General features: G+C 45.9%; 1 long non-coding RNA gene across 1 annotated transcript; it reads left to right on the top strand.

The window, feature by feature from the left end:
• Positions 1–3,927: 3,927 nt before the first annotated feature.
• LOC103351365 (uncharacterized) lies at positions 3,928–6,165 on the top strand. The gene is made up of 2 exons (XR_519155.4): positions 3,928–4,108; positions 5,509–6,165. It is a non-coding gene; the product is annotated as an uncharacterized lncRNA (long non-coding RNA).
• Positions 6,166–9,494: the final 3,329 nt, after the last annotated feature.

Below are 9,494 nucleotides of genomic sequence, written 5' to 3'. Positions count from 1 at the left end.
CTTGGGTCATCCTCCACTGCCTTCCCGGGCCACAGCAGAGAGCTGGACTGGTAGAGGAGAAACTGGGACTAGAACCCGGTGCCCATATGGGATGCTGGCACTGCTGGCGGAGGATTAACCTAGTGTGCCATGGCACCCGCCCCTGTTTCACACTTTTTTAAAAAAACTAGTTTGAATATGTATTCAAAAAATGTTCGCATGTGGTATTTAGTGGATAGTGCTATTAATCTACAACTGTCTCTCACTTCCTGTCACATGGAAATAATCAGGTAGTCTTGTTTCCTGCATCCCTTATAAATTGGTAGTTAGAGCTGGAGGCTTGGTTAGATTTAGATTGATTATTGTGTGGGGAGACAAGGTGGCTTACAAGTGGTGCTGTGTGCCTCTAAACAGCAGTAATGACCACTATTCAGAGGGTCCGGGTGTGGTCAGCCTGATCCCTCCCCTTTATAAAGTTCCCTGCTCTTCTTTTACCTGACCTGTGACCCTGGTAGCACATGACCATCACTTGGGAAGTTTATTAAACCCACTGAGACTGGGATGCACTTTAAACCAGGTGTTTTATTTTAAAAAAATATTTTTAAAAAATGTATTGGGTGAGATGGGCATTTAGCCTAGTGGTTAAGACATCATGCTCCACATCAGAATACTTGGATTCAATCCCGGCATCTGGCTCTTGGGCTGTTGCAGGCATTTGGGGAGTGAACTAGCAAGTGGGAATTCTTTCTTTTCTCAAATGTTCAGAAGCAGACATAGAAAGATCTCCCACATGCTGGTTTACTCCCCAAATGCCCACAATGGCTGGGGATGGACTGGGGCTGAAGCCTAGGAGCTAGGAACTCAATCCAGGTCTCTCATAGATGAGAGATGTTTGAGCCATTACCACTGCCCCCTGGGGCCGCATTAGCAGGAAACTGGAGTCAAGAGTTGACATCAGAAATTGAACCAGATACTCCTATGTGGGATGGGGATGTCTTAAGCAGCATCTTAACTACTAAGGGAAACTCTTGACCCTCAAAGCATTTTAAATGGACCTCCTGTGAGGCTCATGCATCTGTGTTGTTAAAAACTCCCTAGGGGATTTTATTATGCAGCCAAGGTTGAAAACTACTGTGGTGGGGGCCAGCACTGTGGCATGGGTAAAGCTACTGCCTGCAATGCTGGTATCCCATGTGGGCCCTGGTTCTAGTCCCAGATGCTCCCAGTTCAAGTCCCGACTGCCCCACTTCCGATTCAGCTCTCTGCTATGGCCTGGGAAAGCAGTGGAAGATGGCCCAAGTCGTTGGGCCCCTGCACCCATGTGGGAGACCCGGAAGAAGCTCCTGGCTTCTGGCTTCAGCCGTTGGGGCCATCTGGGGAGTGAACCAGCAGATGGAAGACCTCTCTCTCTCTCTCTCTCTACCTCTGCTTGTCTTGCCTTTCAAATAAATAAATTAATTAAAAAAAAAAAACACTGTGGTGAAAATGTTATGATCATTGCTGGATCTCATTAGGAGTTTCAAAGGGGTAAATCTTTTTTTGAACAGTGATATAATTCTTTCATGCCTTTGGTGATGATCAACTGGAATTCTGTAAGGAAGGCTTCTGTCATTGACTAGCTGATTTCCAAAGGATAAAGTTTGTGCAGGGTATGCGGATGAATGTTCTTTTCCCTCTATCAGCTTTCAAAATAACACACGTGCTGCTCCAAAGGGGACCTAAGGGATTTTACATTATCCTAAACTCTTCAAAATGAAACAAAGTTCCCATTTAATTCCTTCATATTCCTCCAAACAGTTCTGATGAGTCTTTCTGCTAATGTGGCAAAATGAAAAGATATTTGCTTAGCGATTCTAAGGAAGCTACTTAGCCTGTTAGCTTCTCTCCCCATTGTTCCAATGCAGACAATAGTTCTACAAAAGTGGAGTGACTAGCTCACCTCGATTTGCCTAGAATTTTCTGTTTTAGCATTGAAAGGCATGTGTCCTGTGCAGCCCCTTACTCCCAGGCAAACTGGGACGGTTTATCACATTAATATTGTTACAAGGATTAAGTGTAAATATGTGTAAAATGCTTTGTATGTAGCAGATTGTCAACAAATACGAGCTACTTTCTTTGTAACCATATTTCATAATCTGGATTTCTATCCTTCCCCCCAGTTTTGGAAAGCATATTCTAAAACATGGCGGTGGGGGTGTAACCGGTGCACCTGGTGGCCTTTTGGGGGCAACAATATCAACGGTCCTCTTTTCTAGCCTAATAGATCCTGAAATATTTTGCCTGGGAGCTTTGATTCAAAGACCAAGTCTGCAGTCTTAAGAATCTGTGGGTCTGTGATAATGTTCCTCTCGTACTTAACTCCAGCCCTGGGGAGTAGCAGAGGCCAGTGAACTGGTAGGTTTGGGGCCTGGGTCAGCTTTCTGATGAGGATGGTCTGTTCTTGATTCACTACCCAGCACCTCTAAGCCTGATTTCAAAATCCAGAGAACTTAGCTCTCCCTTCTCAACTCCCCATATTCCTACATTGCATCTCCCACCTCTAGTTGCACCCTTAGGTCCTGTTTGTTGACTTGTTAGTCCGAATCAAATGTTTGGGATATTCAGCATGAATGGAATCTTCCAAGAATGATTTACACAGCTCGGCTTCTTGTCTCCTTGGGGAGGTGGTTTGGGTCTGTAATGGAAGTAACACTGATATAGGAGCCAGAGAACCTGAGCTCTGGTCCTAGAAATCCATTAGTTACCTTTGTGCAAGATGTTTCCTCCTTTCCTGAGCTCAGTTCTCTCATCTGTAACATGAGGAGGTTGGAATAATCCCAACGCTTCCTTCAACTCTGATAAACTCTATCCCTGCAATTCAGACATTTATATTCTAGATGACCCCTTGTAAGCCATAGATGTGCATGTGAGAAAACATAAGGTCTTGGGCCCCAACTGGCCTGTTGAATGGCAAGGTGAGAAGTCACTCCAAGTGATAAAGGTATAAGGGTGTGTGGGAGGTATGTGGGTGGGAGTGGTGAGGGGGATCCCATGCATCTCCAAGGAAAGCTGTGGTCCTGAAGCAGATTTCCTATTTACCTGCCCCCTGGATTCCTGAGGCGCACAGTATCAGACTGATCTCATTGGAAACTACCCCATAAAGGCTCCCATCATGAGGTCGTGGCTTATGCCAGGATGGGCTAATTAGAGCCTTAACCTGTAGCTCTGAGATTGAGCCTTTTAGGACTATTTATGATAAAAGGCAGTTTGGGATCTGTGATTAGGTTAACAAACATACTTGGTCTTTGTCCCCACTTCCTGGTACAGAACTCCTAAGACACGTGGAATTTCCTTAGTGACTGGAGTACATTGTTATTTATCATGAGCCCTGTTGGCCACACCTGAGTTTATGCTGATGAGCTGACTTGGGGGAGGGCCCCTAGATGGACTAGGCAGGGAGTTGGTCACCAGAAAGACCAAGTATTACAGCATTGGAACTTTCAGCCCTATCCACCCACCTCGAGGTGGGAAAGAGGGGGCTAGAGATTGGTGAACACACCAAGATGTGGGGGTGAAGGGGTGGGGAAGGGGAGGGAAGATAGGAAAGGCATGAAAGCTCCACGCTCTCCCCCATACCTTGCTCTGTACCTCTTTTCCATTTGGCTGCTTCTGAGTTTTGTCCTTTATAACAAATTGGTAAACCTAAACACTATTTCTAGTGCATTATGGAACCTGAAAAGGGATCCATGGAAACCGCCAATCTTCCTACTGGTGTCTGAAATGGCTGAAGTCTTATAAAACTGAGCCCCAGAAGCTGTGAGGTCTCCCAGATAGCTGGTGGCAGAATTGAGTTGAACTGTTCAACACTCATCAGGTATCAGAGAATTGATTGTTGTCATCCTGCGAGTTTTAAAAATGATACGTTTGTAGCTCTATCTGTTCAAGTTCATTGTCTTGTGCTCAACAAAGAATGAAGACACAGACACAGAGGAGTGAGCAAAGGGCAAAGCAAAGACCTGGAAGTGAACAGAGATGGCTCTCACAGCCAAGTGGCACAACAGGAGGCACCCTGGGAAACCGAAAGGCCTGTTGAAATGAGCACAGACTCCCAGGAAAGGCAGCCATGAGACAGCCATTGAAAGCATGAGAGGTAAGCATTTGGTCCACTTGCAGAGAAAGGTATTTAGCTGTGAGCAGACAACTAACTAGCACAGCAACATGAACACAAGCTAGCATAACAACTAGGTTACATGCACCAGAAAATTCTTAGGCAAACAGGATATCAGGAGTGGCCAGGAAAACTGAAGCAAATGCTGGGAAAATAACTCCATGGCACTCAGTCAGTGAGGAAATAGGGGAGGAACTTGCATGCTAGGAAGTAAATAGCTGTAAACTCCTTGGGTTTGCCTGCCTACTTCCCAGACACACAATGTTGCAAGGCCATTAAAAAATCTGACTTTTGCTGCACTTCCTGAATCTGAGTCCATTTTTAGGTGGATGAGTGAGCTTGTTTCTCATAAAAGGAAGTCATCTGGGGGCTTTATATCCTCTGAAAGTTTACATAGTGTTTTTTTTTTTTTTAAGATTTATTTATTTGAAAGCCAAGTTAGAGAGAGAGAGAGAGAGAAAGAGAGAGAGAGAGAGAGGAATCTTCAGTCCACTGGTTCACTCCTCAAATGGCCAGGCCAGAGGGAGGAGCTTCTTCCAGGTCTCCAAAGTGGGTACAGAGGACCAGGGATTTGAGCCATCTTCTGCTGGGGCCCAAGCACTCAACCCGTCCTCTCCTGCTTCCCTGGGCTGTTAGCAGGGAGTTAAATTAGAAGTGGAGTATCTGGGCTGGCGCCGCAGCTCACTAGACTAATCCTCCGCCTGCGACGCTGGTACAGTGGGTTCTAGTCCTGGTCGGGGCGCTGGCTCCTGGCTTCGGATCAGTGCGGTGCGCCGGCTGCAGCGCACTGGCCGTGGCGGCCATTGGAGGGTGAACCAATGGCAAAGGAAGACCTTTCTCTCTGTCTCTCTCTCTCTCTCACTGTCCACTCTGCCTGTCAAAAAAAAAAAAAAAAAAAGTGGAGTATCTGGGACTCCAACAGGTGCTCACAGCAGGTCCAGCATTGCAGGCGGTGGCTTAATCTACTGCACCATAATGCCAGACCCCAAATTCAAATTCTTAAGTCTCACCTCTGGCCCACTGAATTGGAACCTTCTGGGGAAAGGTTCAGGAGTTTTTTACATAAATTTGAATTTTGTATTTTGAACAACTGCCCTAAATGATTCTTATCATTTGGCAACTTTGGGAAACTGGCATTCACAGATTCCCTTAATTTAGCAAACACCTCTAGGACCTTCAAAACCCAGTTTATTTCCTGGAAAAAAAATCAATTTAATAGGCTTTTAGAAGTACACAATGTTCCTAAACCAAATTTAAGACCCCCCAAGAGTCCAGCTGTACCAGTTCAGACCCTTTAAGAATGTTCTATGAATACAAAGGCTGCGGGCTAAGGTGAGGAAGTCATAAATAATATGTCTCTCTTTGGTTCTATTGTCTTCTAGGTGGCTTGCAATTCTCCTGGACCTGGTTGGGAACTTGAACATCCTTTCATTCTTGATGATGGTTATTTATAGAGAGACCCTAAACGGGGATGTTGTGGGCTCTGTTTTGTCCACTGCAGCTGATGTGAATCTGAAGCAACCATCTTGGGAGTTACTTGCTCCTCAAGCCTGCAGACACGTCTCTTGATTGGTTAGTTCATCTGCCAAGAGATTGTTGGGTTGTCTGTGGGTTATAGAGTTGTGGTCGCAGATGTCTCTCCTGATGCCTGACTATAGGCCAGGTTGTGGTGTGGTTTGTTAGCATCTGCATTCTGATACCATAAAGATACTCCTGGCCCCATAATACCTGACTGGTTGGAATGTTTATTATTAATTCCATTCTGTAAGCCAATTACCTTTTGCCTAGTTTTTGTTTTCCTTCACCAAAACATGTAAATTTTTTGTATAACTGACTGCAGTGTTAATAAACAGAATCCTTTTGTTTCAGCTGGACCTCTGATAAGGGTATGACTCAAAGACCAAATTTGGCCTGCTGTATCTGTAAGTGAATTCTTACTGAAACACAGCCATGCTCCTTGGTTGCTATCTTATCTTTTTTTCATGCTGAATGCAGAGTTCAGTGGTTGTAGTAAACTGTATGGCTCACAAAGAGTAAAATGTTTTACTATCTGACCCTTTACCAAAAAAAAAAAAGAATGTTTGCTATCTCCTGCTCCAGAGCCTCCAGTGTAGTCTGGACTAGCTCGTGTTTGCATTTGAAAGAGGGAGAGAGAGAGAGAGGGAGAGAGATGGGACGAGAGAGAGAGAGAGAGAGAGAGAGAGAGAGAGAGAGACCAGAGTTAGACTAGGGGAAGATGGCTGTGGGGACACCTTTGCGGATCGTACACTGCTAACTCTGGAGAAGGAGGAAGGCAATGAAGGCAGAAGAGGTAAGGAAATGGATCTCCTCTGGAATCTCCAAAAGTATCCAGCCCTTCTGACTCCTTGACTGTAGCTCTGACCCCTGAAACTATAGTAAGCCACTGAACCTGTTACAGCAGCAATAGGAAATCAAGGTTAGAGAGTAGCTATGATCTAATCATGATGTTCCTTGCCTGGTCAGCTTCAAGTGTGCTCACCAACCCTTGCTGAATCCTGCTGTAGTGTGCATTCAGGGGATCAGGCAGCCTCCCAAGGCTGACGAGAGCTGCTAGTGAGACTCCTGCCTGGCACCTCTGCTGGCCTTCAGAAAGCCACTCTTCAGCTTGCTCGCACTCACAGGTACCGTGTTCTTGGTCTCAACTGAGAGGTAGTGCTGGCGGTTCTCGTGTTGATTACAACAGCGGCAGGTCGAGGCTCTCTCACCCTCAGCTTCCCTGATGCTGGAGCTGAGGGTGGTGCGGGTGAGAGTGCTTCAGGTTTGTCTTCCCTTGGGTGTCCCATAGGTGTTCAGGCACGGCAGTGCGCAAGCAGTGCTCTGTGACATGGTCCTGCTGAGTCCTCAGCCCTCCTGCCCTGGTGGACTCCCACGTGCCTGCCTGCTCCCTGTGAGTGGCTTCTGAATGAACACACTGCTGCTACAAAGCCACCGTTTTCCTCTCCCCGTCACTGCACCAGGACTTCCCTGGGAGGAAGCACCTCTCTGGAGGGCCTTCTCTGGAGGGGTGGTAAGGCACAGGTACCCCGCTATGTAGCTTGTGCAACCTGTGATTGGTGGTGGAAAACTTGTCAACATAAGCCGAACACTAATCACGCTCTACAGTAGCAATTGCAGAAAACGACCAGTGGACAGTGTGACATGAACCAGGGGCTCAGAGGCGAGGGGAATTACTGTTTTGTAATTTCACAAATGAAACAGTAAAAGCTTCATCAACATGATGTGCTGGTGGGTGGGTGTTTGGGGCAGTGGTTAAGAACCCACCTTATGGGACACCTACATCCCATTATCAGAGTTCCTGGGTTTGAGTCCTAGCTTCGCTGCCAATTCCAGCTTCCTGCTAAAGTGTACCCTGCGAGGCAGCCAGGATGGCTCAAGTATTTGGGTCTCCCATCCACATTGGAAACCTGGATTGAATTCTGGGCTCCAGGCTTTGGCCTGGCTCAGTCCCAGAAGTTGCAGGCATTTGTGGGGTAAACCAGTGAATGGAAGGTATCGCTTTCAAATGAAATAAAAAATAAATAATTTTGAAAAGTAATTAAAATGCACTAATAGGTAGAAGAGTTTAAAATTCTGTGAGTGTGTGGTGACTACAAAGAGTTAGAAATTACTTCAATCTTGGTTTAATGGACCTTAAATGCATTAAATAAAGTTTTTGCAACCCCATAGGTTTGGACTGGGCAATTGCCCTAAGCTCCAAGAGCCCACATTGGTGCAGTTTAATCCCAATATCTGAGCTTTGGTTGCAGGAAGCTCTGTAGCCAGTAGCTGAGCTCTAACCAATAAACCAAGTCAAGCTGGAATCAACTGACTGGTTAACTAAGCTATAGTCAATTAAGCTGTTTTGAATGTCTCATTTGAGTTATTCCATAAACGCTGTTGGGTTCTGTTGAAGATCTCGCAATTTGGCTGTGGTTGCTGACCAGTGTGCATGGATTTTGTTTTACTTTGGTTTTTCTCTGCTCAGGTGAACTCTACTAGATGGATGTGTTTAAAGAATTTTCATTTTAGCAGGCATAAGGTTCTGCAACTGAAACACAATTCAGAACACAGTTGTGCTCTAGGGTCTGTTTGTCTTCCTGACCCTTAAATAAAACTCAGGTAAACAGTCCCGAGCTCCACTACTGGAAAAGGGTGACGCAAACCAGTCCTGAGGAAGAGGGCAGGCTTTCAGAGCTCACACTTCACAGAATTTCTGCAGACATCACCTTGTTTGATGCTCAAAATCTTAAGGGAAAGGGGTACTGGAAATCTACATTCTACACACCGTAACTTCCCACCTCTATCCCTGTTCCAGGACTCACAGATCAAGGCACAACTCAAGAACTAGCTCTGGACATAAAGGGACAACAAGAGAGGAAATAAGCACGCAAATTGAATCTGGAAATTTTCATCAATAGTATTTCCTCCTATTGTACTTGAAATAGTTGACACCCCCTTTTTCCTTGGTTTTGTGACTCCTGCTTCTCTGACAGCTAAAACTTCATTTAAAAAATGTTCATGGGAGGATACCTAGACTAGTGGTTATGTTGTTGGTTATGATACCTATTTCCCACATCAGTGTACCTAGGTTTGATAGTCCATTTTGGCTCCTGTCCCCAGCTTTCTGCTTATGTGAACCCTGGGAAGCAGTGGTAACAGTTCAAGTAATTGGGTGCCTGCCACCCATGTAGGAGACCTGGAATGAGTTCCCAGCCCCAGTCATTGTGGGCATTTGGGTGGAGAACATTTGGATGCAGTGTGTTCTCTCTCTGTCTCTCCAATTTTAGAAACACCTTTTGTTATCCTTTCTACTTTCATTTACTTTGAAAGAGTTAAAGGGACAGGGGAGAGACAAAGAGCTTCCATACACTGATTACTGATTCATTCCCTAGATGGCCACAACACCTCGCCCTGGGTCAGGCCAAAGCCAGGAGCCTAGAGTTTCATCTGAGTCTTCTGTGTTGGGGGAAGGGGTGCCAAAGACTTGCTGCTTTTTCCCAGGCTGTTAGCAGGGAGCTGCAACAGAGTGGAAAAGCCGGGACTTGAACCAGCACCCATATGGGATGCCAGTGTCACAGTTGGTGGCTTTACACACTTTGGCACAACACTGGCCCCTAGAAACAACTTAAAAATTGCCTAGGTGAGGCCAGTGTTGTGTCACAGTGGGTAAAGCCAACATCTGTGGTACCTACATCCCATAGGGGCACCATTCTAGTCTTAGCTGCTCTACTTATGATCTAGCTCCCTGCCAATGCACCTGGAAAAGCAGTGGAGGATGGCCTAAATACTTAGACCCCTGCCACCCATGTGAGAGACCTGGAAGAAGCTCCTGGCTTTGACCAGGCCCAACTCTGGCAGTTGCAGCCAT

This window comes from Oryctolagus cuniculus, chromosome 15 (genome assembly GCF_964237555.1).
Source record: "Oryctolagus cuniculus chromosome 15, mOryCun1.1, whole genome shotgun sequence".
NCBI classification, from domain to species: domain Eukaryota; kingdom Metazoa; phylum Chordata; class Mammalia; order Lagomorpha; family Leporidae; genus Oryctolagus; species Oryctolagus cuniculus.
This window is presented reverse-complemented; position numbering and strand designations above follow the sequence as displayed.